The sequence below is a fragment of the Meles meles genome, chromosome 1, assembly GCF_922984935.1.
Source record: "Meles meles chromosome 1, mMelMel3.1 paternal haplotype, whole genome shotgun sequence".
In the NCBI taxonomy this organism is placed as follows: Eukaryota; Metazoa; Chordata; class Mammalia; order Carnivora; family Mustelidae; genus Meles; species Meles meles.
Window position 1 is genome coordinate 87,010,955 of NC_060066.1, and position 16,485 is coordinate 87,027,439.

The 16,485-nt window shown below is 36.8% G+C and overlaps 1 protein-coding gene and 1 non-coding gene across 10 annotated transcripts in view; both read right to left on the bottom strand.

Annotated features, from left to right (window-relative positions):
- Positions 1 to 16,485, bottom strand: part of SGK3 (serum/glucocorticoid regulated kinase family member 3) — a 183,164-nt gene that overhangs the window by 125,748 nt on the left and 40,931 nt on the right. The window contains exon 1 of one of the 9 annotated variants that reach the window (XM_046020140.1): positions 15,947 to 15,966. The exons of the other annotated variants lie outside the window; for them this stretch is intronic. The gene's annotated coding sequence lies outside the window, so the exon portion shown is untranslated. Of the gene's footprint in view, positions 1 to 15,946; positions 15,967 to 16,485 lie in introns of those variants that run through there. 9 annotated transcript variants of the gene reach the window in all.
- On the bottom strand, positions 12,344 to 12,448 carry LOC123928087. The gene has a single exon (XR_006815604.1). It is a non-coding gene; the product is annotated as a U6 spliceosomal RNA (small nuclear RNA).

Consider the following 16,485-nt stretch of genomic DNA (forward strand, 5'->3'; position numbering starts at 1 on the left):
GGTCGGGGGAGGGTGGGGAGGGAGAGGGTGGTGGGGTTATGGACATTGGGGAAGGTATGTGCTATGAAGTGTGTAAAACTGGCGATTCACAGACCTGTACCCCTGGGGCTAATAATACATTATATGTTAATAAAAAATAAAAAATTAAAAACAATAAAGGTGAAACAGGTGTCTTTTAAAAAATATTTTATTTATTTATTTGACTGAGAGAGACACAGGGAGAGAGGGAACACAAGCAGGAGGAGTAGGAGAGGGAGAAGCAAGCCTCCCGCTGAGCAGGGAGCACATTGGGGACCCCGGGATCATGACCTGAGGCCAAGGTAGATGCTTAATGACTGAGCCACCCAGGCGCCCTGAAACAGGCATCTTTTGTCATTCATACAACAAGCCTGTTTCAATCACACTTGAGTTAATATTAATGAGGTGACTTTTGGAAAGCCCCAAGGTAATATAAGGATAGGGACTGGTTGCCAGGGGGAACCAACCTGATTAGATCAGAGGGTTGGAACTTTCAGTCCTACCTACCAAACCACCTCCCACCTCTCAGGAGGGGCTGGAGTTCGAATGAATTCTATACAGATTTAATAGAACGACCAATGGTCAATGACTTCATCAACCATGCCTACATAACGAAGTCTCCATAGAAAACCAAAAGGACAGGATTCAGAGTTTCCAAATTGGGACACAAGAAGGTGTAGGGGGAGAGTGGTGCACCCCCGACTGAGGGCATCCCTCATCCCTTCCCACATACCTTGCTCCACGCATCTCCTCCATTTGGCTGTTCCTGAGTTATACGCTTTTATAATAAACTGGCAATCTAGTAAATGAACTTTTTTTTTCTAAGTTCTGTGAGCCACCCTAGCAAATTAATCAAACACGAGAAGGGAGTGGTGGGAAATTAATTTATAGCCTGTTGGTCAAAAGAACAGTTAATACCCTGGCCTTGCACTTGTTGGCTGAAGGGAGTGGGACAACAGTTCTGTAGAACGGAGCTCTGAATCTGTGGGATCTCCAGCTAGGTGGTATTAGGATTGAGTTAAATTGTAAGACACCCAGTTGGTGTCTCAAATTACTTGGTGTGTTGAAAAACTACCACACATTTATGATTAGAGTTCAGAATTGTTCAGAGTACTGCATGTAAAGGAAAACAAGAGTTTTTTCCTTCACAACTACATGAATATGATTCCATACAAGCACTGGCTTCCTTATAAAATAAAAATGACCAACCACACTGATTCATTATCAAATAGCCACACCATACATCAACATTTCAAAATGGTGAAAATGCTCCTAAAATTTACATTATCACTAATTTCTTTGCTAGAAATCACACAGATCAGAAAATATAACAAAAAGCAGCAATTGTTTCTCCAACAGCTTTGCATCAGAGCCACACTTCCAACCTACTTTTCACTTTCCTACAGTACATTCCACCCGTACATTTTAGAACTTTTGCAAATTAAGTTAGAAGTACTTGTTCACCTCAATTCATCTCTCGTGAATGGCTGTGTGGAACTCTAAATTTAAGCACAACAGAATTACTGTTCTCTGATTAGTGTAGAATAATTCTTGGATTCATGGCAAAGCCAGGCTAAATGACACTGTAAAGAAACCCTTTGTTTTCAAATAAATCAGTGGTTGGCTTTAGATAATGCTATAAAGAATCTTATTCATGTAAAGTACCCTAGTTAAAATTGTAGAAGTCGAGAACAACAACAAAACTTCCACTTCTATTAAAATAATAATCTTTATTTAAAGCTTTTTCCTCTATATGGATTCAATAGAACCATTGCATTTTAGAGGTAGAAGGAAATCTGAGTAACTTATAATCAAAGAAAATCAAGTGACTTGCTAAGGATCCCTTAATAAGTTAGTGGCAGATCTAACATTGTAACTTTGGCTTTCTAAATTCCTACATAAGGCTATTAAGCATTATAGAATATTATGGATAAGTTATTATCAGTCAACATTTATCACATTCCTACTTTGTGCCCTTTCCCATGCCAAGCATTTTTACATCCATCATCAATTTTCCAAGTTAGCTCATAAGATTTTTAAAAACTTAACAAAACAATCACATTCACTCCTTTAGATGTTTAGTGTTGCCAACAGAAAATATTGCCTCATGACCTAAACGGAAAGAGGAAATTCAATTACTGCAATAACGACACTGCTTAAGAGGATGTGTCCCAATGACACACTTCACTCTCAGAAATTTCCCTCCCAGAGATAGATAAAGATTTAGAAAACCTACAAACTCATTTCTGTGTACTGGCTTCTTTGCCAAAGACCTATAAAGACTTCGGTAGCTACCTCCTCCTCCTTCATCCACTTCTATACTTTTTCTGTATCACATTCTTTTTGATTCTTCTATAGCTACTCTTTGGTCTCCAATCTATGCTTTCTCCTAAACTGCTGTTGCCTCTGATAATCCAAAAATCTGGATAATCAGGAAATGATGTAGAATTTCTTCTCTACATTCTGACCCACATCCTTTCTTTTTTTTTTTTTTAAGATTTTATTTATTTGAGAGGGAGAAAGAGAGCAGGCACACAAGAACTAGTGGGAAGGGAGGGCGACAGAGGGAAAGGGAGAAGCGGACTCCTTGCTGAGCACAGAGTCTGATGTAGGGCTCAATCTCAGGACCCCGAGATCATGACCTGAGCCGAAGGCACCCGCTTAACCAACTGGGCCACCTGGGCATCCCTGACCCACACTCTTTATCTACCTAGGTCAAATGTCCTTCCAAAATGGTCACTGTTAGAGGGCAGGATTCATCAAATCAGAGATCATTCTAACTACGGTTAAGAAAAAAAACACTAAAATGAGGGTATTTGCTTTTTTATAAATAATAGTCTACTTTTAAAATGGATTATAATTGTAATTTCTATTCATGCTACAAGGCAAAGTAAATTATATTGTCTTCACAAACCCATTGTACTAAAATGTTCAGTATTTTTAGTTGAGGATAAGAATTTACTGGTATTCATGTATTTAAAAACTATTTTTAAATTGCCTGTATTAACTGAATTTTACATGGCCTTTCTACCACTGCAAATTCTGAAATGTGTACTTCAAAGAATTCGTGTAGGTCTAAATCAAATAATGTTACCACTGAAAAGGAAAAATAAGGGGCACCTGGGTGGCTTAGTCAGTTAAGGGCTGCCTTTGGCTTGGGGTCCTGAGATCAAGCCCCAGGTCCTGAGATCTGCTTCTCCCTTTGCCCCAACCCCTGCTTGTGCTCTCTCTCTCTCAAATAAAATAAAATCTTTTTAAAGAAGGGAGAGAGAAAATGAAAAATAAGAAAAGTCAACTATTCACCCGTTCTGGTTAGTGTGAAGATGTTATGCTATTTGTTACATTTTTTTTGTAGCTGTCACCTCCACCACATGTTAGCAAGTAAACTCATAATTCCTAACAGGTAAGTTGATCAAACAAGAGTGTTGATTCATTTGAGACAAGTGTCAGTACTGTTTGAAAAAAATATTTTAGTGCACTTTATTAGCAAATCCTATCACACAGACACAAAAGAATCATGCACCTGAGAAAATATAATTGAACTTAAGTTACATTTAAATTTTAATATTAAAAAATAATGAAGTAAATAATTTTTAAATTTAGTTTTGTTTAAATAGCACACTAAACATTATAAGTTCACATTTGAGCCTTTTATCTTGACAGTGAGTTTTTATATTTATATTAACACAAAACATTAAAATAATGCCTTAAAAGTATTAAGGAGAAAATCTAAGCCGAAGATCAATAAGGAAGAAGACATAAAGAATACTATAAACCTATGAGACCTAATAGACATCTACAGAACAGTCGTACCAACAGGATCAAAATACATAATCTTCCCATGTACACATGAAGCATTCTCTAGGAAAGCCCATATATTAGGCCATAAGAAGGCCTCATTTAATTTAAAGAGACAGAAATCATATATGTTCTCAGACAACAATGGATTTAAACTAGAAAGCAGTAACAGGAGGAAATTCAGCAAATCCACAAATATGTGGAAATTAAACAACACATTCTTACGTAACCAAGGGGTCAAAGAAGAAATCACAAGGGGGGGAAAAAAAAAGAAATCACAAGGGAAATTAGGAAATACTTTCAGATAAATGAAAATGAAAACACAACAAACCAAGCCTTCTAGAATTCAGCTAATGCAGTGTTTGGAGGGAATTGTGTAACTGCGAATGCCTGCACTAAAAAAGGAAAATCTAAAAATCAATGGCTTAACCTTCCACCTTAAGAGACTAGAAAAAGAAGAGCAAGGTACACCCCAAGCAAGCAAAAGGAAGTAAGTCATAATGATTAGAGCAGAAATCAATGAAATAGAGTATTGCAAAACAATAGAGAAACCAAAGTTGGTTCTTTGAAAAAAAATTAACAAGGTTGGCAAACCTTTAGCCGTACTGATCAAGAAGAGAGAAGACTCATTACTAAAATAAGGAATGAATGGGAACATCACTATCAACGTCAGAGAAGTAAAAAAGATTTTAAGGAAATACTATGAATAGTTGTATACCAACACATTAGCTGACCTAGATGAAATGGACAAATTTGTAGAAGAAAAACACTACCTAAACAAACTAAAGAAATAGAAACGGTCTAAATAGATACGTAACAAGTAGAGATTGAATTAGTAATCAAAACAAACTTTCCTGCAAATAAAAGCCAAGGTCTAGCTTAAAGAAAAATTAACATTAATCTTTCATAAAATCTCACTCCCCCCAAAGAAAAAGAAGAGGAAGGAACTCATTCAAGGAGGCCAGTATTACTCTGACACCACAATCAAATAAAGATATCACGAGAAAAGTATAGGATCAATATAGGTGCAAAAATCCTCAACAAAATACCAGCAAACCAAATCCAGCAACATATAAAAACTATTCTATACCATAACCAAATATGATTTATTCCAGGAACAAAAAGTTGGATTAACATCTGAATACCAAGCAAATGTAACAAAATAAAGGACAGAAACTACCCAATCATCTCAATAGAGGCAGAAATGGCACTTGAAAAAATCTAACACTCTAATGCTAAAACAATAGCAAACTAAGAAGAGAATTTCCTCAAGCTAATAAAGGGCATCTACAAAAAACCCACAGCTAACATTACATGTAATGATGAAAGACTAAATGCTCTTCCCCTGTTACCAGGCATGAGACAAGGATATCAGTTCTCTTTCCTTCCATTCAACATTTTACTGGAGGTTCTAGCCAGAGCAATTAGGCAAGAAAAAACCTATAAAAGGCATTTGGATTGATAAGGAAGAAGTAAAACTATCTCTACATGCAGATAATATGATCTTGTATATAGAAAATCCTAGTGAATCCACCAAAAAACTATTCAAACTAATATATAAATTCAGTAAGATTAAAAATACAAGGTCAATATTTAAAAAGCAATTGCCTAGGTGGCTCAGTTGGTTAAGTGTCTGCCTTTAGCTCACGTAATGATCCCAGAGCCCTGGGATAGAGTCCTACATTGGGCTCCTTACTCAGTAGGGAGTCTGCTTGTCCCTCTCCCTCTGCCACTTCCCCTGTTTGTGCTCTCTCTTGCTCTGACAAATAAATAAATATTTTTAAAAATGAATAAAAATAAAAATAAATTGTACTAATACAAATTATGTCAATTATGGTTCAATAAAAAAATCACTTGTTTTTGTATACAGTAGCAATGAGCAAACATAAAATGAATTAAGAAAACAATTCCAAGGCAAACCATAAGAGACTATGGACTCTGAAAAACCACCTGAGGGTTTTGAAGGATCAGGGGTGGGAGGCTGGGGGAACAGGTGGTGGGTAATAGGGAGGGCACGTTTTGCATGGAGCACTGGGTGTTGTGCAAAAATAATGAATACTGTTAACGCTGAAAAAATAAATAAATTTAAAAAAAAAGAAAACAATTCCATTTACAACAGTATCAAAAAGAATAAAATATTCAAGAATAAATTTTTAAAAAGAAGCACAAGACATACACTGAGAACTACAAAACATTATTGAAAAACTATAAAAGATCTTAACAAATGGAAAAACAACCCATGTTCACGGATCTGAACACACAATATCATTAAGATTGCAATATTCTCTAAATTGATCTACAGATTCAATACAATCTCTATCAAAATCTCAGTTGCCATTTTTTCGTAAGTTGACAACCAGATTCTAAAATTCGTATGCAAATTCAATAGCCCCCAAATAGTGCAATCTTGAAAAAGAACAAAGTTGGAGAACTCATACTTCCTGATTTTAAAACTTACTACAAAGCCACGCTAAGCTAATTAAGGCAGTGTGCACTGGTATTAGAATAAAAATGAGAGTACGGAAATATACCTTTACATTTATGGTCAATTGATTTTTTTACATGGATGCCAAGATAATTCAAAGGGAAAAGAATATTTTAAAAGATTTAAAAAAATTTTTTAAAGATTTTTCTTTATTTATTTATTTGAGAGAGAGAGAGAGAGAGAGAGATCACAAGTAGGCAGAGAGAAGGGGGAAGCAGGCTCCCCACTGAGCAGAGAGCCCAATGCGGGGCTGGATCCCAAGACCCTGAGACCATGACCTGAGCCAAAGGCAGAGGCCCAACCCACTGAGCCACCCAGGCACCCCAAGTGTAACAAGATTCCAGAGTATGTTATTCTGTCCTCTTCATTCAATATCTGTGACATTTTAATTATTTTTAAACTTTTCTAATCACATGATTTTCCTCAATTTCTTTCTTATCATCTTTGCCCAGAACATAAATACATTAGATAATGGGATAATACGACATGAGACATAAAATGATCTTTCATTCTTAGTTAAACAGGAGCTCATCCCAGGAACTGCCAAGGCACATGATACAGCCACCATTAGCTAACATCCATCACAGATTAGCATAAAGATAGACTGTACCTGCTGATAGCTCGATCTCCAGATTTATATAAGTCGTGCTGATTATCATCTTTAAGCGATTTTAGACAATAGCATGACAGCAGCATCTGTTAGATTTAATAACTCTGCAGATACCAACAGAAGACATTCAAAACTTGTATGTTCAGAATTTAACCCATTTAGTAATTAAATTTAGAATTTTAAGCATTTTTCTATTAAGCAAGAAATACATGATATTTAAAACATTTTCAGTCAGCTTTCTTCTTGAAGTCTGGCACCAGTTACTAAATTAAAACAAAGAAGTCTCAGAATAATAAGGTAAAACTGAAAAACCAGTCTTCAAACTCATTTAACCACTATCTCAACAGCAGAGGGTAATCTGCATTATCTGTAAATCAATTCTGCCTTTCAGATGAGGGGTTTAAGCCAAGTCAGCCTTTACCCCCTCCTCAAAGGCCCAGGAGACCTCCTAGTAAACCCAGGTAGAAGTGTTAAAATCAGCTCTGCCTTGTGCTGCCTACATATAGCTCCCTTCAAAATCTCACTGAGCCCCAATTTGCTCATCTGTAAAATAAAAGTACTCACTTACTCCCCAACGTTATTCTGAATATTTAATAAGATAACATCTTGGGGTGCCTATGTGGCTCAGTTGTTTAAGCATAAGACTCTTGATTTCAGCTCAGGTCATGATCTCAGGGTCCTACAATAGGGCCATGCATTGTCCAGCTCCCTGCTCAGCACAGAGTCTGCTTGTCTCCCTCTCCCTTTGCCCCTCCTCCTGCTTGCACACAATCATTCTCACTCTCAAATAAATAAATGAATCTTTAAAAATAATAATGATAATGTCTTAAAATATCTAGTACATGATAGATACTCAACAAATATTAATTCCTTTTTCTTTGCTCTCCCCAAAGTGAAATATAGGTCACTAATGACAAAAACTACAAAAGTCCGGATGAAAGAAACTTTTTGGCTTAGTGTGTACTAAAAAGAGCAGAATTATCTAAATATTAAAGGAATTAACCTTTATTTTCTACAGGTATCCAATTCATATACTCTTAAGTAGGTAAATTATAACCATGATGATAAAACACAAGATACCACGGGGAAAAAAATCAACTAACTTTGCACTAATTATGTTGTTATTATATGGCAGTTTTATTAGGAAACAACTGAGTATCCAGTTGGCAGAATATTACAGACAATTTCAGTTAAATGATTCATCAAATAAGCCAATAAGAACTTATGGCTTGGCTGTATTTGCAGTATCAGAATTTCCTAAGAGAAGGCTTCATAATGAATCTTAAGACACCACACTTGAGAAAGCAAAAAGGAACAGGTCAAGATCCCGACAAAAGACTAGACTACACAGGGATTATTTTAAAAAAATTTAAAACAACAACCTTTGAGAAAGAGAGACAAATAAAGAAACAGACTTTTAATTATAGAGATGGTTACCAGAAGGAAGATGGGTGGAGGGATGGGTTAAATAGGTGATGGGAACAAAGAGAACGAGTGTCATGATGAACACTGAGAAATGTATAACATTGTTGAATCACTATATTGTACACCTGAAACTAATATAATACTGTATGCTAACTGGAATTAAAATAAAACTTTAAAAAGTAAAATATATAAAATCGTGTTACCAGAAAAAAATAAAACACCTTTCCTAAAGACATATGGGAAAGGGAAAACAGAAAAGGATAGATTTATTTTCTCTAAGTCAGGAAACCAATAGACAGATTTTAAAAATGATTTTTACAATGGGTTACATATTGACATGTTCAAACCAAGAGAATAATAAAAGACAGCGTGAAAAGTATGCTTCTGACCTGTGTCCCTACCCACCCAACTCTCGTAACCCAATCCCATATAGATAAACACTGTTAATTTCTTAGCCTTCCGGAGTCTCTCTATGCTTAGACAAGAAAGCAAAAATATATCCTTTTTCTTTCCTTGTTTTTTTCTACACAAAAGTAGCAATTTATAAATATTATTCTTCATTCCAAAGGCAAATTTTTAATCCTAAATGTCCAATGAAAAGCAACAAATAAATTCAACAGAACAGGGACTCTTTTTCACACATGAGTGAACTTTTAAAAGGCAAAACACGAGTGCCTGGGTGGCTCAGTGGGTTAAAGCCTCTGCCTTTTGCTCAGATCATGATCTCAGGGTCCTGGGATCAAGTCCTGCATTGGGTTCTCTGCTCAGCAGGGAGTCGGCTTCCTTACCCACACCCCCCACCCCCCCGCCTGCCTCTCTGTCTGTCAAATAAATAAATAAAATCTTTTTTAAAACAGGCAAAACATAAATGATGTTAGTGTAAGAATCAGAAATAAAGGAAATCCAAAAGAGGAAACAAAATTCAAAGAGAAAAGGTAGTATAGTCTCATAAATGTCTTTAAAAATGTTCTCTGCTAAAACATGCGAGTGTCTTATCTTTCATTAATTAAAAAGAAATAACTCCTTTTCAGATAAAAATATTTTAACCAAACATACATGAGAAGGGAGAGTAGAGGGTAAAAGGAGCTCAATCAGAAAAAGAGAGCTACTTATGTCAGAATGGATGAAATGCCAACTATATACACAAAGAACTACAAAAATAAGAACCACTTTCTTAAAACTATAGCAAAGTCTTAATTTCTGAATGTTTACTAACTCAGTTCAAATAAACGAATGATAAAGAACTTTCCTGTTTAAGCCAGCATCAATTTTAGCATTAGGTTTTTTGAAAGCTGAATAAAAATGTCTTTTCAAAACCTTTTCCTTTAATATTTATGAAAAAATAGGCCTTTACTCTCAGTGTAGCTGAGATCTACTGTCTTGGTGTGGAGTTCCTCAAGACGTCTGGCCAAAGCACCTGTATAGGTGAGCTGAATTTGATATGACATCAGCTACCTGGCCCTGGGTTGAGAGTCTCCAGTAGCAGCTTAACATTCTTGCAAGCAGTTGCTTCTTCTCTGACTCCTAAGGATAAAGGCTGATCTATGCTTCTCACCAGTGCATATCTCTGCTGATGAAAATCTGGAAGGAAAGGGTTTGGAATCTTGACATACCACTTCTCAAAGACTGCTAACCTTTAATCTAAAATAGCCTTCTTGGTCTTCAACTTACTTAAAACCAAAGACATTGTTTTAAACCAGATATCTAGAACTAGCTGTATTTTCTGAAGGGAAGAGTTGTCTTATCTAAAAGTCTATTCAGTCCATAATATAGCTAAATCTTCAATGGGGAAAAAGGAGCACGAAACAATGCTACTGCAATGACACGAACTGCCCCGCCCAATTATAAACAGTTTTAAATTTTATTATGCATGCCAATGCTTAAGGAAAACCAGCTTATTTACAGAAGAGGAGGTGGGTGGAGATTTCTGTGGAAATTTTGAAAGGAATTACTGGGTATTCTCGAGGGCTTTGAAGGTTGAAACCACTAGGACTTTATAATGTCTACCTTCCCTCCCAAGCTAAAAGCTTTCCTTCCCTTATTAGAGGCTTGTTCTTAGCTGTATCACCATGATTAGTATCTTTTTTGCTCAAGACCAAAATGAACAGAGGGGGATGGAGAAAGAACAGAGATTTCCTTAAAGCAAAAGCTGGAAGAAAAGGAAAAAAGAAAACGGTCAAAAGGCTACTTAACTTTCAGAAAGGGGGAAAGGCTGCAAGAGGTGGAGAGATCTTAGCCTGGACAGGTGCCGTCTAGAAAGACTGGTGGAGTTAGTATGCAACTAGGGAGTTATATGTATGAAATTATACTAAGCCAAATGTTACTAACCCTGAGACAGCCTGTAGTAGAATAGGATCACAAGGAACTTCAAGGTCATCTATTCCTACCATTGGTGGGAGCTTTGTTAAACCAAGCTCTCCAAACCATGTGCTTATCATTAGGAGACTGTTTCAAAACATCTAAAGTTCAGCTGTTCTTATTTTTAACTGAATTTAACACTTCTCTCTGGTTCAAGGCCATTACTTCTGCTTCTCCTGTAGTGATCACAATTACAGTGGATATTCCATCATCTGTCTCTTTTTTTTTTTTAAAGATTTTATTTATTTTTTGACAGAGAGAGACACAGCGAGAGAGGGAACACAAGAAGGGGGAGTGGGAGACGGAGAAGCAGGCTTCCCACAGAGCAGGGAGTCAGATGTGGGGCTCGATCCCAGGACTCTGGGATCATGACCAGAGCTGAAGGCAAATGCTCAATGACTGAGCCTCCCAGGCACCCACATCGTCTCTCTTTTTAAATATCTTGTATTTTAGATGTGCTTAAAATACAAGCATTGACTGCCCTCCATTAGAAGGATTTATGCTGATTTGCATGAATTTATCAGTCCACCCACGTACCCTCCCCTCGTCCCTTTGATGAGCACTACTATAAATTTCCATGCACGTTATCCAGGTTTAGGGTATGGCAGGTGGCCAGGAAACTGTAAAGTAACTGGTTCAAACATGCATAGAATCGATGATATTGGTTGGCTACATAAACACGATTCTCTAACCAACAAAGCAAGCCTGTATAAGAGAAACTTTTTAAATGGCACTCAAAATATGGATATACACAGAAGTTTAGAAAGATATATTGTAAAATACTAAAAGCAGTTATTAATGGATGGTAGGTTTATTGGTGATTCTTAGTTTCTCTTTTTCTTTTAAATTTGTCCTGAAAAAATGTATTACTATGGTGATTTAAATATATTTTAGGGGCGCCTGGGAGTCTCAGTGGGTTAAAGCCTCTGCCTTCGGCTCAGGTCATGATCCTAGGATCCTGGGATTGAGCTCCTGGGATTGAGCATCGTGCTCTCTGCTCAGCAGGGAACCTGCTTCCCTTCCTCTCTTTGCCTGCCTACTTGTGATCTCTGTCTGTCAAACAAATAAAATCTTGAAAAAATAGTAAAATAAAAAATATATATATTTTAAAAGATACAAAAGAAGGAACATGTAAGTAAAGCGCCTAGAAAATGTTATTAGCTATGAAGGGGAACACTATGTAGCTGTCAAAATTTATGTAGATCTACAGATATACACGATAAAGTGTTAAATAACAAACAAAAGAACAAATTGGGTAGAATGATTCCCATTAAAAAAAAAACCAAAAAACCTCAATGTACATGGGATGCCTGGGTGGCTCTGTGGGTTAAAGCCTCTGCCTTCAGCTCAGGCCATGATCCCAGGGTCCTAGGATTGAGTCCCACATCGGTCACCCTGCTTAGCGGAGAGCCTCCTTCTCCCTCTGCCTGCTGTTTCCTTCCTTGTGCTCTCTCTCTCTCTCTCTGATAATTAAAGTTGTTTTTTGTTTTTGTTTTTTTAAAATGGTAAAATTTTAAAAAATCAACATTTTCTCATGTTGAAATAAGTTATGTTAAAAGTAGCTAAAATGATAGTGATTTTTACAGTTATTTACTGTTTTCATTGTGCAATTTTTTTAAAATTTCTTTTCAGCGTAACAGAATTCATTAAAAAATATGGAACACTTCAAATTTGCGTGTCATCCTTGCACAGGAGCCATGCTAATCTTCTCTGTATCATTCTAATTTTAGTATATGTGCTGCCGAAGTGAGCACTGATAATTAAAGTTTAAAAAAAAAAAAACCTCGATGTACATTTATAGATATACAAATTTATATAAACATGGGGAAAAGTCTACAAGGATATAAAAACTGAGAGTGGTTATCTTTGTGGGTAAGATTACAGTGGAGATGACTCATTTTTTACTTAACATACTTCTTAGTTGCTTGAATTTAAGGGCATGCATACATTTGTAATTAAAAATAATGTTCAGAAAATATGAGACAATAATAAAATTAAACTGGGGGAAGGAGATGATGTATAGTGTTTTCTTGGGAAACTAAGGATTCTTATATTCCTTCTTAGCTGGTCATATATATATATATAACATGCATGTGCATTAGGTTATATAGGCTATACACATGGTTCCATATGTATATTTGTCTGCATATATGACACTGAGTTGGAAACCAGATCATTTTAAGTTAACTTTAATCTATTTTTATTTTTAAGACAGGGAGGTAAGTAACTAGAGTAATAAAGGTCCTTCTCATTTTTGAACTCAAGCAAAAAATTGGTCAAGTCCTAGTGAAGCCTCACTGTACTTGAGGACATTGCATCCAGCTGTCTGTGGAATGGCTAGTCCATCAACGAGTCCAATTTTGTGTATGAATATATTATATATGAAGTCTCTTTTACCTACAGAGGAAAAAAGCTTGGTATTGACTGGCATAGCAAATACATCAGGAATCTGAATGGAAGCAATTATCCTGAATCATATTCACTAATATATGCAATGTAAATACAAGGTCATTTATCCAAAATCACAAAACAGTGAAAGGAATAACATTATCTCAACACTACACACATTCTCCAAAAAAGGTATGCCTTTAAAAAGGTACAAAATCCAGGCCTTTACTCAACCAAAAGCCTGTCAAATTATTCCTATTCTGAGGTTAAAAGCCACAAAACCAGCCCTCTACATTCCGATTATCTGCAGACAAAATTATACAGTGGCCTGAAGCAACACCTACCTATAACGATCCTTCCACACCTGGTGGTACCAAGGAACTCTGCCAGCCAATATCACACACCAGTAGATGTTTTTTTTTTTTTTTTTTAAAGATTTTATTTATTTGACAGAGAGAGATCACAAGTAGATAGGCAGGCAGAGAGAGAGAGAGGGAAGCAGGCCCCCGCTGAGCAGACAGCCCGATGCGGGACTCGATCCCAGGACCCCGAGATCATGACCTGAGCCGAAGGCAGCGGCTTAACCCACTGAGCCACCCAGGCGCCCCCAGTAGATGTTTTTAATCCTTGCCAGACATTCTTTGATCCCATGTAGGTCTTCCATATATATATATAAAATCTCCCCATTTGGGGAGGCCAGTACTCTGCACAAATCCGCCATGAGAGCTCACTAAGGATCTCTTACTTCACCCACACATCTCCTGTCCTCCCTCTTACATATTATCAATCTCTTATCCTACAACAATTCCCTTCACCTGCCTTTCACTCACCCCACCCCCATCAAAGGAAAACAGATTTTGGTTTTGAATAAGAGAAGAAATGGTGGCTACAAGGAGATGGACCAAGACAGATATTCAGGACCTGTAGGAAGTAGGAGACGCCCTGGGAAACCAGACAAGGGCAAGGACATTGTACCCTGTCCTAATTCCCTTTGAAAACTCCCTAGCTTGATACAGGCAGGTAATAAAATTTTACTTATCAATGTTCTGACTCAGGCTTCAACATTTGATTTCCACGTCATCTTCTTCAGCAATGACAATGAACTCAAAGTTAGTACTAAGTTAAAATTACTTTGACATGAACTACAAGATGTGGAATCAGCACCGCTTAGATTCACTTTTCTCCATGAGATAGAAAAAAAAAGTGAAATGAGAATAAATATGCCACCATAAGGAATGGAATAGGTAAAGGAAAACAGAAGCATTGAGTCCCTTAAAATAATGTGGGAGCTGTTTCTGTCAGGAATAACATGTTACATAATTTGAGTTTCATGAATCAGCACTTTAGTCAGTAATTTACATGAATTAAAGAAAGAGAGAGAAAATATGAGGATTGGAAAAGATAAAGTGGTTTCTGAAACAAGACAGGTTTCAAAAGTATTTTATTCCACCCCCACACAGAAGAATGTTGATAGGCAGATGACTCAGTCTGGCGTCATTAAGGGCTTCTTTCCACCTAATAGTCCTCATGGGAAAGGCCACCCCATCTCTCTTTTTTCCATGATACCCTTCTCAATTCCTCCCTGCAGGTATTGGCCATAGTTCCCTCTCTAATTGAAGGTTAACTATCTGCAAGTCACATACTATAGGACACAGAGATTATACTGGAAGGATATAAATAGTTGAGAGGGGTTTTTTTGGTTGTTGTTGTTTTAAAAGACCCTTTGGGGCACCTGGCTGGCTCAGTCAGGAAACGAAAGACTCTTGATCTTGGGGTCTTGAGTTCCAACTCCCTGCTGGGTGTAGAGATTACTTAAATAAATAAAACCTTTTTTAAAAAAAGACCCTTTATACTAAAGTACTTATAACATTTCAAAAAACATAGTAGTAGTAGTGTAGTGTCATGCTTCAAAAAAAAAAAATAGTAATACCTATGATTGTTGTGTTTGAACCTGGTCATAAATCTAAGTAGCTTAATTGAGTTCACTGCCACTGAAAACCTACAGTGATTTTTTTTTTTTTAAAGATTTTATTTATTTATTTGGCAGAGATCACAAGTAGGCAGAGAGGCAGACAGAGAGAGAGAGGAGGAAGCAGGATCTCCACTGAGCAGAGAGCCTGATGCAGGGCTCGATCCCAGGACCCTGAGATCATGACCTGAGCCGAAAGCAGAGGCTTAACCCACTGAGCCACCCAGGCGCCCCCCTACAGTGATTTATAGTCCATAAAAATGAACTTCAATGAGCAGAGAGAGATGAAGAAGCGGTAGACACAAACAATGAAACCATACGTCCAGTCTAAACTATCTTCAAATCAGAGGAAAAAAGAAAGATGTTTGAGAAGAGAATAAAATAACCAGCCTATTGCTTTTTTCAAAAACTAGAGTTGACAAATCCTAAGAAATGAGTCCAAAGGGCATTCTCATCTCTTTTGTTGAAAAGCTGTTTGTAGTATCAGATACTGTTTGAAATAACTGGTGTAGGCCCGGAAATCTCTTGGGCATAAATCAATTATGGTGTTTAGGAAGCATAATGCTTGGAAAGCGCAAGAAATCTGAAGTCATTTGGAATCCTTCACTTCACAATGTTTATTACAGGCTGGCACATGCCAGTCACTGTCCACACACCTGCTTTCTATTCAAGCTCTCTCCCCCACCTGCTGTACAATCTTGGCTAAGATATTTTAACATTTCTGTGCCTCAGTTTCCTCATCTGTAAAAACAGGAATAAAAAAATGGCTGCCAACTTCACAAATACATCTGGAAGCACTCTGTAAACCATGAAAGCATTAGTTGTCATTTTGCTGAACTGAATTCATGAATGCCACTGTCTGTTGTACCATGAATTATATCAAAATCATAATCACCTCATAATCCTATTAAATAAGGCTCAGAGTCTCATGTAATCATCTCTCTGGAAATTTAAATGGGGGATAGAGAAAGTTAGAAAGAGAAAGCTAGTATGACATGCAGATTTTGACATCAAATTGCTAATCACCATAATGACAAGAACCATGATTCACCATTTTGGGTCTCTACCAACCTGACCATCAAGCCAAGAACTCATTTGAAGAGGGTAGTTTATTCTGGAAAAATATTCTCCCTGCAAATATGCAAGTCACAAAATGGACACTAAGCAGGTTGATCTATCAACTCAACGCTACCAAAACATATGGAAGTAAAATTACAAAGTATTATTTGTTATGTTGACGTGTACAAGCAAAAACAGCCTATTTTATAGTACATTTCACTAAACTATGGTTTCATCAACTGTCAAACAGATTAGGAACAAAGCTCCTTCTCAAAACAAAATTAGGCTTCCCTATAGTGGCAGTTGAAAAAGGGGGAAGTTCTGGTCTTTCCAGAGTTAGCTAATGATGGCACTATCGTGGATAAGAAAGACTAT